The sequence below is a fragment of the Lissotriton vulgaris genome, chromosome 4_1, assembly GCF_964263255.1.
Source record: "Lissotriton vulgaris chromosome 4_1, aLisVul1.2, whole genome shotgun sequence".
Taxonomy (NCBI): Eukaryota; Metazoa; Chordata; class Amphibia; order Caudata; family Salamandridae; genus Lissotriton; species Lissotriton vulgaris.
In genome coordinates, this window is record NC_141691.1 from 336,564,532 (window position 1) to 336,580,484 (window position 15,953).

The following is a 15,953-nucleotide window of genomic DNA, read 5'->3' on the forward strand; positions in this document are numbered from 1 at the left end:
TGTCAAGCATAGGCCCCTATAAAGAAGGATATCGTTTATTCGGGCAATCCCTGTCTGAACAGTACTGCAAAGAAAAACACTTGCCTCTCCTCTCACTGTTGCTCCAAACCTAACCTGAGCCTTGGAGCGCTTTAAATGAGCACCGTATTTACTTTCCACATTCAGGCATGGGGAGATTAAGTGATTTGCCCAGAATCACAGAAAGTGTTCATAAACCAATCGTTATATCCTTTTTTCTTTTGTCCCCACACTGTCTCCCATCCACTTACTAACCAGCCCCGAGCCTGCTTCGCCTCAGCGCCTCCACCTGCAGACCCACGAGACACCGCTGAGATCCAAAATCGGGGTCTCCTGCTCACTCGACCGATGTCATCAGTCCCAACAACAGCGCCTCGGACTAAACACAGCCTCCGATCGCACTGGGTCCGTATTGCCCCCCACAAAGCCCCGCTCTGTCCGGGCCCTCACTGCGCGCACACCCTGCCTTACTTTGAATCAGTACGCTCCTCCAGATTCTGGGCAAGGCTCAGACAAGGCTCGCTTCGCCTTCACTCCCGGCACGATCCAATTAGCACGGTTCTCCAGGACCCTCACGACGCGGTCAACCTTTGAATCAGTACGCTCCTCCGGGACCCCGATCCTAGGCAAGGCTTGAAACAGGTTCGCTTCGCCTTCACTCCAGACGCGATCCAATTAGCCCGCTTCTCCAGGGCCTTCACGACGCTGTCAAACCTGTAATGATAAACACAAAATTATCTGGCGCCTCGGTGAGGCGATGGGCAAGCCTGGGGAGCGCGGGAACAAGAGGGCGCCTCCCGCGCTCCCCCGGCATTTTAACCCTTCTAGGGGCAGACCAATTACAACTGGTCCACCCCCTCTGGCTCCCCCCTTGACCCGGAAGCAATTGGATTGCTTCCGGGTCAACACGGGAGCCAGCACCTATCGGTGATGGGGCGCGCCCGCCGCGTCATCACCCCACCACCGAGAGTGCAGGGTACGGAGCGGGGTCGGTGCCCCGCCATACGTGCGCCCCCCCCCTTTCCTGGCACTTCCATGGAATGCTAAGAGACAAATGTAAAGATAGTTCCTGGAAGTTATTGGTGGAAGGCTACAATTTATTCAGTCAAAAGCATGGGGCAGAATATATGCTCAGTGACTAGGGGTCAAAAACATGAAGAAAGTGGAAAGCCATAGAATCAGGTGTCTCCAGTTGAGAACCTTCCAATCATGAGCAAGGACTGACCAAAAGCCCACTCTAAGCATCATTGTACTGTAGACAATATGTCTTCTACAACATACAACTAAGCGAGATCTAAAAACGTCCCCATTTTTACATACTAACAATCCACACAATCCAGGACCTGCAATAAGAAAATTGCAAACATAAATGTAGATATTCACTCAAATTCAGAAAGAGAAATGAGGCACAATCTGAAATCATGAAACATGATGTAGTTCACGTCTGTTGGGTACAATTGAATTGAAAAATCAAACGAAAAGGGCCTCATAAGCTAACACCAAGGGTCTCCAGCACATATACGCAAGGAAGCCAGGAAAATCAGGGGGCAGTGTCAACCAGTTGCAGCACATTATCCGGCCTGAGTGGAAATTTACAAACACCGTCTGCATCACTGTGAATACAGTGATTGTAACCGGTACCATTACCTCTGGGGGAAAGATCGTCTGTGCACAGAAGTAGGTAGGTCTGTTTCTGCATCGAGTGTTGAGTTTACCTTTTGCTCTACATAATGAGGAATAACCCCGAAAAACGATTATGAGGCCTGTGTTCTCTCACAACATTACAGCTACCACACGGTTGCGTACATGCAATTTCCTCCAGGATTTTTCACGTGCCATGTTGGGGACAAAGCAGCACATCCGCCCATCTTGTAAAGGGCCCACATTTCAAAACTGACGACCAAAAAACGTTTGAGTCCGAGTCAGGGTGGCCCAAGGGGGACGCTTTAAATGCTGTAATTTTAAAATGTAAACTACCACTCTCTAAATTGTATTTCACAAACATCTGCAACTTTATAGTCCACAATTAACAGTTCATCCAAGCGCAAGCCTCATCGCTGTGCAAAAAGAAGACAAACACTTGTGTGACTCTTCTGTTCAAGCTCTCCCCGTACAACTCCAAGCTGAGCAGCATCGCAACGTGTTCCCATGAGGCGCCCATCCCCCTGGACAAGAGCAGCAATTAGGTACTGTGGTTCAAAGTGTAAACAAGTGTTCCCAAAGGACATGACTTGGCTCGTGTAAGGTTTAACCCGGATGGAACTCTCGCCATCTTCTCTTTATGTCAAAACAATTGCTTTTGCAGTTCACCCGGTACATCAGGTTCACAGCTGACAAGTGAACACACGTCCATTACAAAACAAGCACTGGCAAAGCCAACAGGCCTCGCCTAGGCAAGAGCTAATGGCTTTCTAAATGATTTTTAACCATGTTGTACAGCAGCACGACAGCTGTGCAGCATGGCTGTAAGTCGTGATCAACACTGGCTACATCAGTGTGTTTTTTTACTTTAAATCATGCTACACAGTAAGCAGAAAAACATTGACAAAGTCAATTAACTGTACCATTTGGCTTTGCCATTATTTTTAAGCATGTTGTAGAACAGTGCCGCTGCTGTGTGGTGTAACAGAAAGTAAAAAAAAAAACAAGGATATGACGCGGGCAGCTTTGACCATGTCATATCGCCATAGTGCCTCCCCTTCTTAGTTTGACCACCTCATAACCATGGCTCATAAGCTTTTAATAAAAACAGTATATTCTACATGAAGGTATTCAGATTAAGCAGCTGTGCTAGTCACTCTTTCCTTGCATTTGACCCCCGCCAGACCCATTTTGAATAAGCTCCACTGGTTACCTACATAGAGCAGGATATCCTGTAAGAGACTCTGCTTAGCCCACAAGGGCTTATATAGAAGTTTTCCAGACTTTCAAAATTAAAAAATCTGTATATTCCTACTGTTGCAAATGGCCCTTTTTGCAGGGTTATCCACACACTTTTTGCTTCTTCCTCCTATTTTTTCCTGAACTGATTTCGTTGGCTTTAGGACTCTGGGCACTTTACCACTGGTGATCAGTGGTAAAGTGCATATGCTCTCTGTGTAAATTGTTATCATGATTGGTTCTCCCTGATTGGCATTTTGCCTTACCAGTAGGTCCCTAGTAAAGTGCACTGAGTGTGGCAGGGCTAGTAAATCAAATGCTACTAGTGGACTTGCCGTGCTGATTGTGCCACCCACATGAGTAGCCCTGAAAAGATGTATCAGGCCTGCCACTGCGGTGCCTGTGCGCAGTTTGTTAACTGCCATGTCGACTTGGCAGGTACACCCACTTGCCAGGCCCGAACCTTCCCTTTTCTTACATATAGGGCACCCCTATGGTACCCCCCTGGGCAGAGTGCAGCATATGTGAAAGTTAGGACATGTACTTGTGTGCGCACCATGTCCTGATAGTGAAATACTGCCAATTTTCTTTTTCACTATTGAAAGGCTATCTTACCCCATAGGACAGAATGGAGAATATTTTGTAACATTTTACAAGCATATCCTCCCATAGGGATAAGATGGAAAAATTGAGTTTAATATCCCTGAACTCAGGATTTAATATATCATCTTTTAGTAAAGATGGTTTTTAAAGTGTGTGTTTGAAAATATCACTTTTTAGAAAGTGGCTATTTTCTTGTTCAACCATCCTGTGTGTCTCTGCCTGGTTGTGGATTGAGTGTATGGATTTGGAGTGACAGGGGCTGGGAAGGTGCAGTGGCTCCAGGAGTCTGGATGAGTCAGCACAAGGCTGAATAGGCCGGATCTGCATTTGGAGTGGTGGGAAGAGTAGCACCTGTACCTGAATAGGGCTGTGCCTGCCATTCCACAATGCTGGCTTCGCCCCCCGGTGGAGTGTCTGGAGCGAAGGCTCACACTGACAATGGATGTTGTTGTGCACTTGTAGAGTGCCTCCCAGAACTGGTTTGAACAGGGCTCAGAGCCCCTTGCACAAAAAGAAGAAAAACATTTTGGGGTATAAGTATCAGACACAAAACCCCAGACTTTTAGATCAATCCTGGAGTTTCAAGAGGAACCTTTGCCAAGGAGAAGAGCTGGAGAGACTGAGGAGAAGTACTGCCCTTGATGTGTGTCTGGGGTTGGCCTGCAGTTTCTGTTTCTGCCAAGGCAAGGAGAAGGACTTTGCTTTGTGCCGTGTCCCCTGCTTGAAGGTGACTCCAAGGGCCCGAAGTGAGCTGGCCTCCTGTTCTGAAGTCTCAGGGACACAAAGACTTCACCCCAGCTCCCCTGAACTTTGCTGCTGTGAAGTTCTAGCCTGCCAAGAAGTGCCTCTGCCAGTTCTGGGCCTCTGGAGGTTGCTGCTGCTGTTTGGGAGCTGGAAGAAAGAAGAAACGTGAAGAACAGCTAAGATCGACGCATCGAGGGATCGCGGCTGAAGAGGAACAACGCAGCACCGCTCGACGACGACGCATTGATCATCTACGCATCCTGGATTTCCACGCTTGTGCGGCACGCGTTCCTGACACATAACCTGCAAACCAGAACATCATGAAGAATCGAGGCATCACTCCCCATACAGGCTGGATTCGACGCATCTCGTCCTCTGCGTGTCGCAGTACTGTTGTATCACCTCCACAAGGTCTCAGGAGTGATGCATCTCTTTGTCTTCCGACTCTGCGGCTGTTTGGCTTTTAGAACTTTGATGCATCTACAGATACTTTGGTGAAAAGTCACGCATCCATAGTTTTCTATGGCACACGTTCTTGAAACCTTTTGAAAGTCATATAATTAACTGTGTATGTTGGATTTTTGTCATTTTGGACTTGTTTAGTTTAGATAAAGATACTTTATTTTTCTATACTGGTGTGGTGTCCTTTTGTGGTGTTTTCAATGTGTTACTGTGAGTGATGGTACACATACTTTACACGTTGCCTTTGGGATAAGCCTGTCTGCTCGTGCCGAGCTACCAAGGGGGTGAGCAGGGGTTATCTAAAGTGTGTATCCCCTTTACCTTGACTAGAAGCAAGGGTCCCTATTTGGACAATGGTACCTACCTCTTCCAAGTAGAGACCCCCATTTCTAACACCTACCTATTCGCTTTGCTTATTTACTTGTGTAACCTTCCTTAAAAAAATCACCTTTCAAAGGTACAGCCTTCTCTACTCTGCTCCCTACCTCTGGAACAACCTTTGATTATTAAAGAGCATGTTTTCATACCTTCCCATTAGACAAAAACAAGAATCACAATTCTTCCTTTTGCGTTTGTCAATGTATTCTAGCGTTATCTTTTTTTACACCTAGAGACCTTAGTGGTGTATTTTGCAAATTATAAATACCCCTAAAAGAACATAAAAATAACACATACTTTGTCCCCAGCCTCATAATCAGGGCCTAAGTGTGCACCTCAATCCAGATGGTGCTTAATTTTGTGTTTACTGGAAGGCAAGGGAGTAGCCAGAAAGTTAAAATATCCCCTACTTTGAACTGAAACTCTGATGCTACAAAGCCAAATCAAGTGAGCCCATCCCTCCCTGGCGAAGCTCCCTTGGCTCTTCCATCCAAGTATCTATCCATTCATACTTTCACCCTTCCTTCCGCCCACTGATATCCACTAAGTCACCATTATATTCTGCCATTCATCCATCGATACATCTATCCATTTACCAACTCAGCCATCCATTCACTCTGCTATCCATCAATCCAGCCATCCATCCATCCATTCGGTCATATATGCATCATCCACTAAGCCATCAATTTATTCACCCATCCACTATGCTATCCATCTGTCCATCATCCAGTCTCCTATCTATTTATCCATCCTGTCATCCATCCTACCTTCAATCGATCAACTCTGCTATCCATCTACCTGTTCATCCACTCTGCCATCCATTCACACATCCATTCACCTTGTGATCTATTTACTAATCCATCCACTCTGTGATCCATTCATTCATCCTATCACCAACTCATCCTTCCATCCATTTAGCTGCATCCATTCACCTGCCCATACACTTATCCATCCCTTTATTCTGCCATCCTTTCACTTGTTCATCCACCTACCCATTCTCTCACTCATTCATCCATCCATCCCTTTACTCTGCCATCCTTTCACTCATAATTCCATCTGTCCATCCATCCACTTATTCATCCACCCACACACTTATCCATCCTTCTTCCCTTCTATTCAATATTCCTTCCTTCTTTTCCTTTTCAGTGTATCCATCCTTCGTTCCTCCTTCTCCTGTTTGCTCTTCTACTGACACTGTATGCCTTTATATGTTAATGAGCTTCGGTCTGCATAGAAGAGCCACGCTGTAACTGTTAACACAGGGTGTTCGCAATTTCCCTGCTCGAAGTCCTTCGCATCTATGCCTGTAATAGGGTGCAAGACCTCGGATAAACATGCTCTCTCATCTAGGTGCTTTCTAACCATTCTTACTTCTGTGCCCTTTTACGGGACCCTGCTCTATGCTTTATCAATGTGGCTACAATTTCCCTTGGACTTGCTTGCCTACAGCCAATGGGCATCTCTCACTACCTCTTCCAGCCCCCTAACATTTTCCTGGAGTGTGGGTGAATCTCGATGCATTCCTTGGATATGGTACATTCACAAGGAGTTGCAGTTTACATTATAAGTATATAAAGTCGATATTTTGATTATCAATAATTTGACAATGATTTTCATTGTACCACAATGTTTTTGTGGTCAATATTCTGTCATACAATCCTACCCCTCCCATTAGGGTAGTCAAAAGCTTGCCATCTTGGAAGGATATTTTCAGTTTCATCTTCTTCCTTACAGACTCTATAATATTCCAAGTTGTTCAAAAAGCTGTTGACTCTGCTTATGGCCATTTTCTGTTGAAGGGGTGTTGACGTCTTCTTCCATTTAGATGGCTTACACAGCTATTTTTCTTGTACTCACACCCACCACCATGCAGTGGATCTCCAGTCTTGCATGGCCATTGTTATATTTTGAACAGCTTGTGCCATACGGTGAGCTCACCCTACACTTAGGGGCCCATTAGGATGGCAGGCGGATCGCCCCCGCCAGGCTGGCGGTACCCACCGCATCCTACCCGGAATGACCCCTGCCATATTAGTATTGCGCGGGGGACCGCGCTGGACGGAAAGACCATCCGCCGCTTTTCCGCCCCGGTCACCTTGCGGCCGGGGCGGAAAAGGTTTAATATGGGGACGGTGTCTATCAGACACAGCCAGCCATATTAGCATGGACATTTTCCAATGCCTTTCCGTGGCGGCAATGCTGCCACAGAAAGGCATGCGGAGACACCCTGTGGGGGCCCATTGCGGGCCCCCAGGGACTCTGGGGGGCTCGTGGGGGGTGCACATAGGGGGTACTAATGGTACTCCCCAGCATTGCAAAGTACAACGTGGGAGGCACTGCGTGGTGCCTGTCACGTTGTGCTTTGTAATGCACAACATTTATCTTTAGCATTGTGGCGGGTTGTGCTGCTAAAGATACAGGATGCGCCCGCCACTGTGGCGGGCGCATCCTAATACCCCCAATGGGACCCCGCCCTTATGGCGGGCGGTCCCTACACACGACAGGATGACGAGCGAACAAAGTCCGCCCGTCATCCTAATGGCCCCCTTAGAGTTTACAGTCCCACTACCCAGAACATTCATTTGAAGAGTGTTCCTTCCTCCTTCTCAAATGTGGCAGTTGCTGACTCATCCACACTATTTTCTCTTTGCTTGTCTCCTCTGTTTTAGACTGCTTTCAGCTCCCTAGGAATCCCCTAATCTGTCAGTACTGGCTCACTGAAAACTGCTCTTAACCAAATTTGAAATCTTCTCTGATGATTCTTTCGAGATTGCCTGTGTCCTGCAGTATTTACTGGCGAAGGCGATCCTCTATTGAGGAGTGTAGCTGCATTACCATCGTTGTTGGTTGTGACATTGGTTACAGAGCCTCTTTATCAAAGGGAAAAAATAAGCAGATTCTCTCGAACTGTTTGGAACTGTTGCCCATCTCCCAAGTTCTGTTGGCAGAGTGGGCTCTCTTTTGGCCTTTGACTTCTGCAACCATTGAATTTTCTCTCCTATTCCTTCCTGGTGTCTTCTGTTAGTGCTTTGACATTTTTAGTCTTTCAAAACTGGTTCAATTGTACAATTATTGGGCCTATTTATGAGCCCTTGCGTCACTTTTGCGCCACCGTTGTGTCACTCTTTGTGACACAGCGGCGGGGTACAAAAAGCTCCATGTTGCGCCATATTTAAGAAGTTACGCTTGTAGGCAGATGCGTCACTTTGTGAACCACTGTGCTACATTATACCTGCATCAGGTATAATGTAAGGAGGGTGGGTGTTCCCCCGCAAGAAAGGGTCGTAGGAGTGGTGCAGTGGAATCTATAATATTTCACTGCGCCACTTCTATGATGTCAATGCCTCATGGCAGGCGTAAGGGTGATGCAGGCCCTTTCACATGGAGCTTGACCCATGTGAAAGGACATATTGCTGGATTAGTGTCTATTTTCAGACACACCAAAGCAATGTGCCACTTTTGCGCCAACAGATACATCAGTAATACTGACGTATCTCTCATTCCTTGCAACTCGGTGTCTCGCACAGTAAATATGACGCATCCATCATGTTGCAAGGAGGGCGCATTGAAAAGTGTTGCATCGCTTCTTTCATGCAGCGATGAAACACTTCTCATAAATGAGGCCATTAAAACATCACTTGAGCTGTTCTAGAACAACATGGGTCCTCTCACTGGCAGCGCAGCACTACAGACCACCTAACGCAAGTAAGAGAGTTAGAGGCCGGAGAGGGAACTAATGATTGAACTTAAGTTATTTTAGGGCTCTTCCATAGCTTGCAAATTACATTATGCTACTCATGGCTAGTACATCCAGGTTGTGTTTGTACTTTGCATTTTTGTACTCGTAGTCCTGTTTTTACATAACTAAACAAATGTACAAGTACGAGGGCAGGATGAACTACTCCTGCCTAGCATTGGTCAGATTGCAAGTTCCACCTCTCTTGTTTGTACCGCTCTAATATCTTGCAAGTTTCACGTTTCTTAGTTCAACCTCTTAAAAACGCATCTGCCTATGGTTTTCTCAAGCAGGAGAGGTGTATTTCCTTTCTTGGAAACATCAAGATCTACTTACTATAGTTTTACTTGTTCATGGAATATGGACACATTGAAGCATTTAAACTGCAAAGGTAGAAGTTATTAATTACCTATGCTTTCTAAATACCACTATGTCTATAAAGCTCCCAATACATGTCTATGCCAACCTGACCTGCACTATTGACTGTTATCCCAGTAAAGATGTATTGTTCAAGCCGGGGCTGTCATTCTTGTATAAGACAACAAAACTTCATTAGCTTTTTATATATATATCTCTTTGTACAGTACACCTGATAAAAGCAAAATAGCTCAAACAAATAAATCAGCAACAAATTACAAAGGAACTGTAGTTGCAATACATGGTTATATGCTATATATATAAATATGGTTACATATATATATATGGTTACATGTTATAGGCAATATGCTTATATGTTATATGCTATATATATATATATGGTTACATATATATATATATGGTTACATGTTATAGGCAATAGATAGTCTTGGCAATCACCCACTGCTTGATGAAATGTTGTCCTGTTAATTATTTTATTAACACAGAAGATCCCGGCCCTCCCACAAAAATACTTATTTCATACTATGCTGTTCATGATCACTAGAGGATCGGGATCACTGCCAAAATTAAACTAAACGTGTAGGCCCATATTACGATGTGGGTAGAAGTTGCCTCCGACCAACACCATTTCTGTGTGAGAACAGACCGACTATATGTCGGCAGTTCCGCACACTTTAATACGATTACTTTTAGAGAAACTTTTATTCATCTATGGGAGTTTATGCGGCGTATGGAAACCGCCTGCAGCACAAGCTCCCATTGAGAAATGGGAGTTTGTGTAAATTCGTGCACCGTATGGCAGGCCACACGGTGCGAGGATTTTCAGGTGGCACCATAGGTGCCCCGCACTGCCACATCCCTAGGCCATGGAGGGATGGGGGCCCTGGTAGGGGCCTCTAAAGTCACTTTCTGACAGCCTTTACATGTCGGAATGGCCAACATGGAAAGGCTGTCGAAATCTAACATCATAATCGCTAGGGCGGAAACGCCGTCCTGAAAGGATTGGACAGTTTCCGGCTGGCCGATGGGCGTTGCACTCTGGCCGAATTTCAATGTTCATTGTTTACAATAAGGATTTAAAGGACAGGGAAATCTACTGTGACTCTCAGTTTAAACTTAGAGATTGCTGGTAGTTTGAGTCTTAGATATCTTGAGAACCAAAGGTGATAGAGATACATGGTCGGCAGGTTTACCAAGCATTGGCTGTGCTAATAGGCCTGGCTTATGAATGAAAGTGCTTTTTGTGTCATCAATAGGTCATCATATGTTACCCAATCAACCAGAACTGATAACAATTCACAAATTGTATCAGTTCACTTGTCTTGAATCAATAGTGTATTTCTGACAGTCCTGAAAGAGGGATATCATTTTTGGGCAAGACGAAAAGCATTACTATAAGGCAAGTTAGAATGACGGCAGGCATCTGTGAGAAGTTGGCCTGGTATATGATGTCCACTATTCTAGTGAACACCTTGCACCAGTCCAAACAACCCTTAAGGTGATGGTTGTGAAGTCAACCTTATAGACCAGCTATCCTAGAGGGAGCATGGACAGAACAGTCTTAGGCTAAAAGACTCTTAAGGGCGTGTAAAGCCAGCTGTTTTACAATATGTAACCCCTTGAATACCAAATGAAAGGACACCACACAGGATATATATAAAATATATATGTATTTATTTACCTACACACTCCTCTGAACTCTTTATGAGGTCAAAGGCAAAAGCGCATAACAAGTTACTCTCAGAAATACTTTAAATAGCACAATTTACAGTTAGGCCATAGGGGAGCGTAAAACCATATACTAAGTAAGTGGTATAAGAACCACGACTTGGGAAAGGAGAAGGCCTAGGACCTAGGGAATCGCTGGGGCTGCACTATCTGACCCTTAGATTAGGAGTAGGAGGCCCAAAGGCGGCGCGTGCAGTGTCAGTACACTCACGCGAGAGTCAATAGAAAGTCAATAGAAACTTAAAAGGTAAGTAAATGGAGATTTATGACACTTTCGGTCTAACTAGGAAGATACAACTAACAAAACTGGACACTAGGATAGTCAATCCCTACAGGAGCACCGAAGTACTCGCATTACCTCACCCACGGACTGCGGGTGCATAGGTGTCAAAGTGTGTCGGGTTTTTTCGTTGATTCCTATGGAGCCTCGGAAGAAGATGCTGCAGGCGACCAGGAGGAAGATGTCCGGGTGGATCCAAGGGTGGATCGGAGTTGAAGAAGCCGTTGAGTTGCTGGATGGTGCCTGGTTGCCCAGGGTGGTCACTCCTTGGCCACAAGGGAGATTCTTCAGACTTCAGCTCAGGTGAATATCGAAGGGTCCGGAGTTTCATCTCAAGTCGATTCCAGGATTAATCTAAAGTCTCCTGGGTCAGCTCCTACCTTTATACAACTAAAGGGGGCTGGTTTACTCACTAGGTCCCTCCTATGGGTGGAACCAGGAAGGGGGGTGGTTACACCCCCTTTCCTTTGTCCAGTTTCGCGCCAGAGCTTGGGCTAGAGTGCCCCAGCAACTGGTTTGAACTGGGCCATGCATGGAGCACCTAGTGTGCTCCAGGCAGTGTCTGTTTCTATTCAGCCCTCCCGGTCCCAATACACATCCTCCTGTCTGGGGTGGTGCTCGCACCTCCCCAAGCAGGAAACCTATTGTCCAAACCTCCGTGGCTGGAAGGACTCCCAGCCGCAGGAGGTCAGACTTGTGTCTGTGGCAGCAGCATCCATTTGGTGATGCTGGGGCTCTGGTTAACTTTAACCGGGTACAGTAGTTTCAACATATCTTCTCCATCCAGAAGGGTGGAATGCTACACCCGTAGCCAGGATTGGCGAGGGATAGTATTCCAAAGCGTATGACACCTTACACAACATGTTTGGATAAAGCCAAACCAAAGTTAGCATTCAACCGCGAGGATTACATTGCAGTATATGGTATGGTAAAATCATAGAACTGCTATAAGGACATGGTTCTGAAAGCTGCAGACAGGCTCAGCTCATTCTAGAGCACCATCTAACACATAACCAAGCACTCCATAGGAGTGGCTTATAGGTCTATAGGTAAGTAGGTATAGGAATACTACACCTAAGCAAGGGGTGGCTACACGACCTTGCCCCAGCTGAGTGATCAGCCAGTTGTGTCTATTTGAGTGGCCAGCCAGGGGTGGCATAATACATGCTGCAGCCCCTGGTAGGCCTTGGTTACACCTATGCCCTGAGTACCTATGGTACACTTCTACAGGGGCTGACAAGGTGAACCAATTCCCAATTGTGGATGTGCCAAGAGTACATGGAGTCCATTTTACAGAGAGAGCAGATAGCCTGGGGTCCTGAATAGCAGGATCCCAGGCCAACTAAGTCAAAAACCAGCTAAACGCTAGGCAAAAAGCTGGGGGCAACCATAGTCAGGTATCCACCTTCCTACACAACCTTCCCCCCCCCCCCCCAAACAAAAGTAGATAAGGCTATCCTTGACCAGGTAAGCCTATATTACCTAAGTGGTCATAGAAGGAAGTACCTGCACTGGCATGGTTACCCCCTGGCTCATGGTCCACTAAGCAATCCCTCACCCTAAGGGTATCAGAGGGTCTCCACCATAAGGAATCTCTACCTGTGGTGTGTTTTGGCAAAGTAAAAGGCTGGTGTGGGAATGGAGTATTGAAGTGAGGCTCCACTAATGTTGGGCTCTGCTTCTTCCAATCACTATCCACCATACATGCCTTTCTTTCCATGACTGAGTTGCACTGTGCTCTCAGGGTCAACCTCTGGCTACCTACAGCTGGAAGCTGGGTCTCTTCAGTTGGTTCACTGGAGGGACAGGTCAGGTTTGGGGCCCCTAGGTACCAGGTTTGGCAGTGCCCAACAGAGTCCGTCTGGGGGAGATTCCTAACTAGGTGTAAAGGAGATCCCTCAGGAGTTCTTGGAATTTTCACCTGGCTAGGGTTTCTAGCTTTGGTGCCCCTAATCTGCTGATGGGGGTGTTCCTGTGGACAGGGGGCCTTTTGGGGTCAACTGGCCTTCCTGACCTCTACAGCCCTGGGCTGACTGAGGCAGGGTAGAGAGGGGCCGGTTACCTGCTCCAGACTAGGTCCCACCTTGGAAGGGTCCACTGAAATCATGGGCTCTGCCAGGCTAGGCCTGACTACCTCTGGGGAAGTTCCTTCACAAGGGATAGGGTCAGTTCCCTGAGGAGGCTGACTCTCACCTAATGTCTGGTAGGAGGGAGACTTTTCTCCCCACCCCTCCCCCCATGCTCTCTGTCTGAGTGGAATAATCCATAGTTTCAGGCTTCACAACACTAAAATCTGTCTGAGTTTGGGCTGTGACCATCACAGTCCTACCAACCTTTTCAGGAAGGAACTCTGTTTGGGTGTGGGCTGTGACCATCACAGCCCTGCCAACCTGTTCAGGGAAGTCTGCCTGAGCCTGGGCTGTGGCCATCACAGCCCTTCCAACCTTTTCAGGGAGGAAATCTGCTTGAGCAGGGGCCGTGACTATCACAGCCCCACTAACCCTTTGGGGAAGGCCTACCATTTTGGAATGGGTTTCCTGTTCTACCTCAGCCCAGGCTGAGATCTCTAGATCATTCTCCAGTAGACAATCAACAGGCAAGTTTGTAGACACTGCCACTCTCTTGGGGCCAGTGACACCTCCCCAGCTGAGATTTAATACTGCCATGTGATGATCTTTCTGAATTCAATCAATGTTGGTCACCTGATAGGTGAACCCAGGTAAAAGTTGTCCTGAGGGAACTAGACTGTCAGTCACCATAGTGATGCTAGCCCCTGTATCTCTGTAGGCTTCAACTTTCTGGCCATTGATGTGGGGCTCCTGTCTGTACTTTCCCAAAGTGTTGGGACAAGCAGTGAAGTTGGCAAACCCCATGCCATTTTCACAGACAAGAGTAGCTGTGGTAGGGGACCTGGTTAGGCCAGAGTCCACCCGAGTTCCCCAAGTAAACCCAGCCAAATTCTTGGGGGCACTCCCACCACCTGGGGGATTACTACTAGTAGTAACAGGATGTGTTGGAGTATTACTTGGAGGGAAATTCTCCTTATTGCTGGCCTTGGGGCAACTGCTGCCAGCCTTCCAGTGGCCAGGCTTTTTACAGGCATGGCAATAAGGTTTCTTAGGGTTAGAGGAAGTGTTTTGGGACCCACCCCCACCATTGGAATTTTGGGGCCTTGGGGAAGTCTTGTCTTTAGATTTATCCCCACCTTTCTCTTGAGGCTTGGTAGAATCTTTCTTCTGGTCACCTCCCTGATTTTTAGGCCTAATCCTTGTTCTGACCCATTTGTCTGCCTTCTTACCCAATTCTTGTGGAGAGGTCAGATCAGAGTCCACCAGGTGCTGGTGTAGAAGCTGGTTTTGTCAATTACTAAGGATCTGCTCCCTCATAATCAAATTATACAATCCTGTATAGTCATGTACTTTTTATTTATTTATTTATTTAAAAGGTTTTATATAGCGCTACTGGACCCAAGAGTATCAGAGCCCTTTACAAGGCAGGTAAGCATATTACGACAGAATTAACATTGTGCAGTTTGCTAACATAGGGTAAGAAATAGTAATCAAATGCGCGATGGTGGCCAGGGGCAGAGAGATAAGATGAGGGGGCGAGGGATATTGAGGTTTTGGGCGATAGAAGAGGGTGTAGAGAGGGAAAGGGAGAGAAAGAAAAGAGGGAGTGGGGGTGGGTAGAGGAGAGGAGAGAACTAGAGGAAAAGAGTGATCAGAGTCAAATTCAGTGAAATTAATTACCCCAGTATTTGTTGAGAAGAAGAATTTTGAGTCTTTTTTTGAAGAGAGGGTAGGAGGGGTTGAAGCGAAGATCTTTGGGGAAGGAGTTCCAAATCGTTGGAGCATTACCAGAGAATGCACGAGTTTGTGTCTTTTTACATTTAAGTCTAGGAGGGATAATGACAAGGGAGTTAGTGCTCCTAAGGGATCTGGAGCATCCTGCTCTTTGTAGTTTGTCCGAAAGGTAAGAGGGGGTATTTTGGTGAAGAGCTTTGTGAGTGATGCATGCAATCTTGTAAGTAGATCTTCCTTCTATTGGGAGCCAATTGAGAGTTTTGAGGACAGGAGAAATGTGGTCAAATCTTTTACAGTCCGAAATAAGTCTTGCAGCTAGGTTGAGGACCGATTTGGTCGGTGCAAGATGGACTTTAGGGGTGCCGGCGAGTGTGGCGTTACCGTAGTCAATTCTGGAGAGGACAAGCGATTGGACAACGGTTTTGAAGTCATCATCTGGAATAAAAGGTTTAATTTTTTTGAGGTGGTGAAGGGTGAAGAGAGCACCTTTAGCTGCATTTTTAATGTGGAGGGTAAAATTCAGATTAAGATCGACGCTGATGCCTAGGGATTTGACAGAATTGGAGAAGGAGAGGGAGCAGTTAAGTGCTTTGATGTCAGTGATCCAGAGTTGGATAGGAAGGGAGTTGTTTTTAGGAGTGATAAGGATGATTTCAGTTTTTTTAGGGTTCAATTTGAGATGATTAAGGTAGAACCAGGATTGGACTTTATTCAGGGTATCATTGAGGTGAAGAATGTCATTGTGGGATTTGATCCTGTAATAGAGTTGGGTGTCGTCAGCATATAGGTTGTGACTGATTTTAGCATGTTTGAGAATGAGGGTGAGTGGCTCCATGAATAAATTGAATAAGGTTGGGGAAAGGATAGACCCTTGAGAGACCGCTTGAGGTTTGGAGAGGCAGTGACTGAGCTTAATTTGTTTGGAACGATTTTGCAGGAAAGA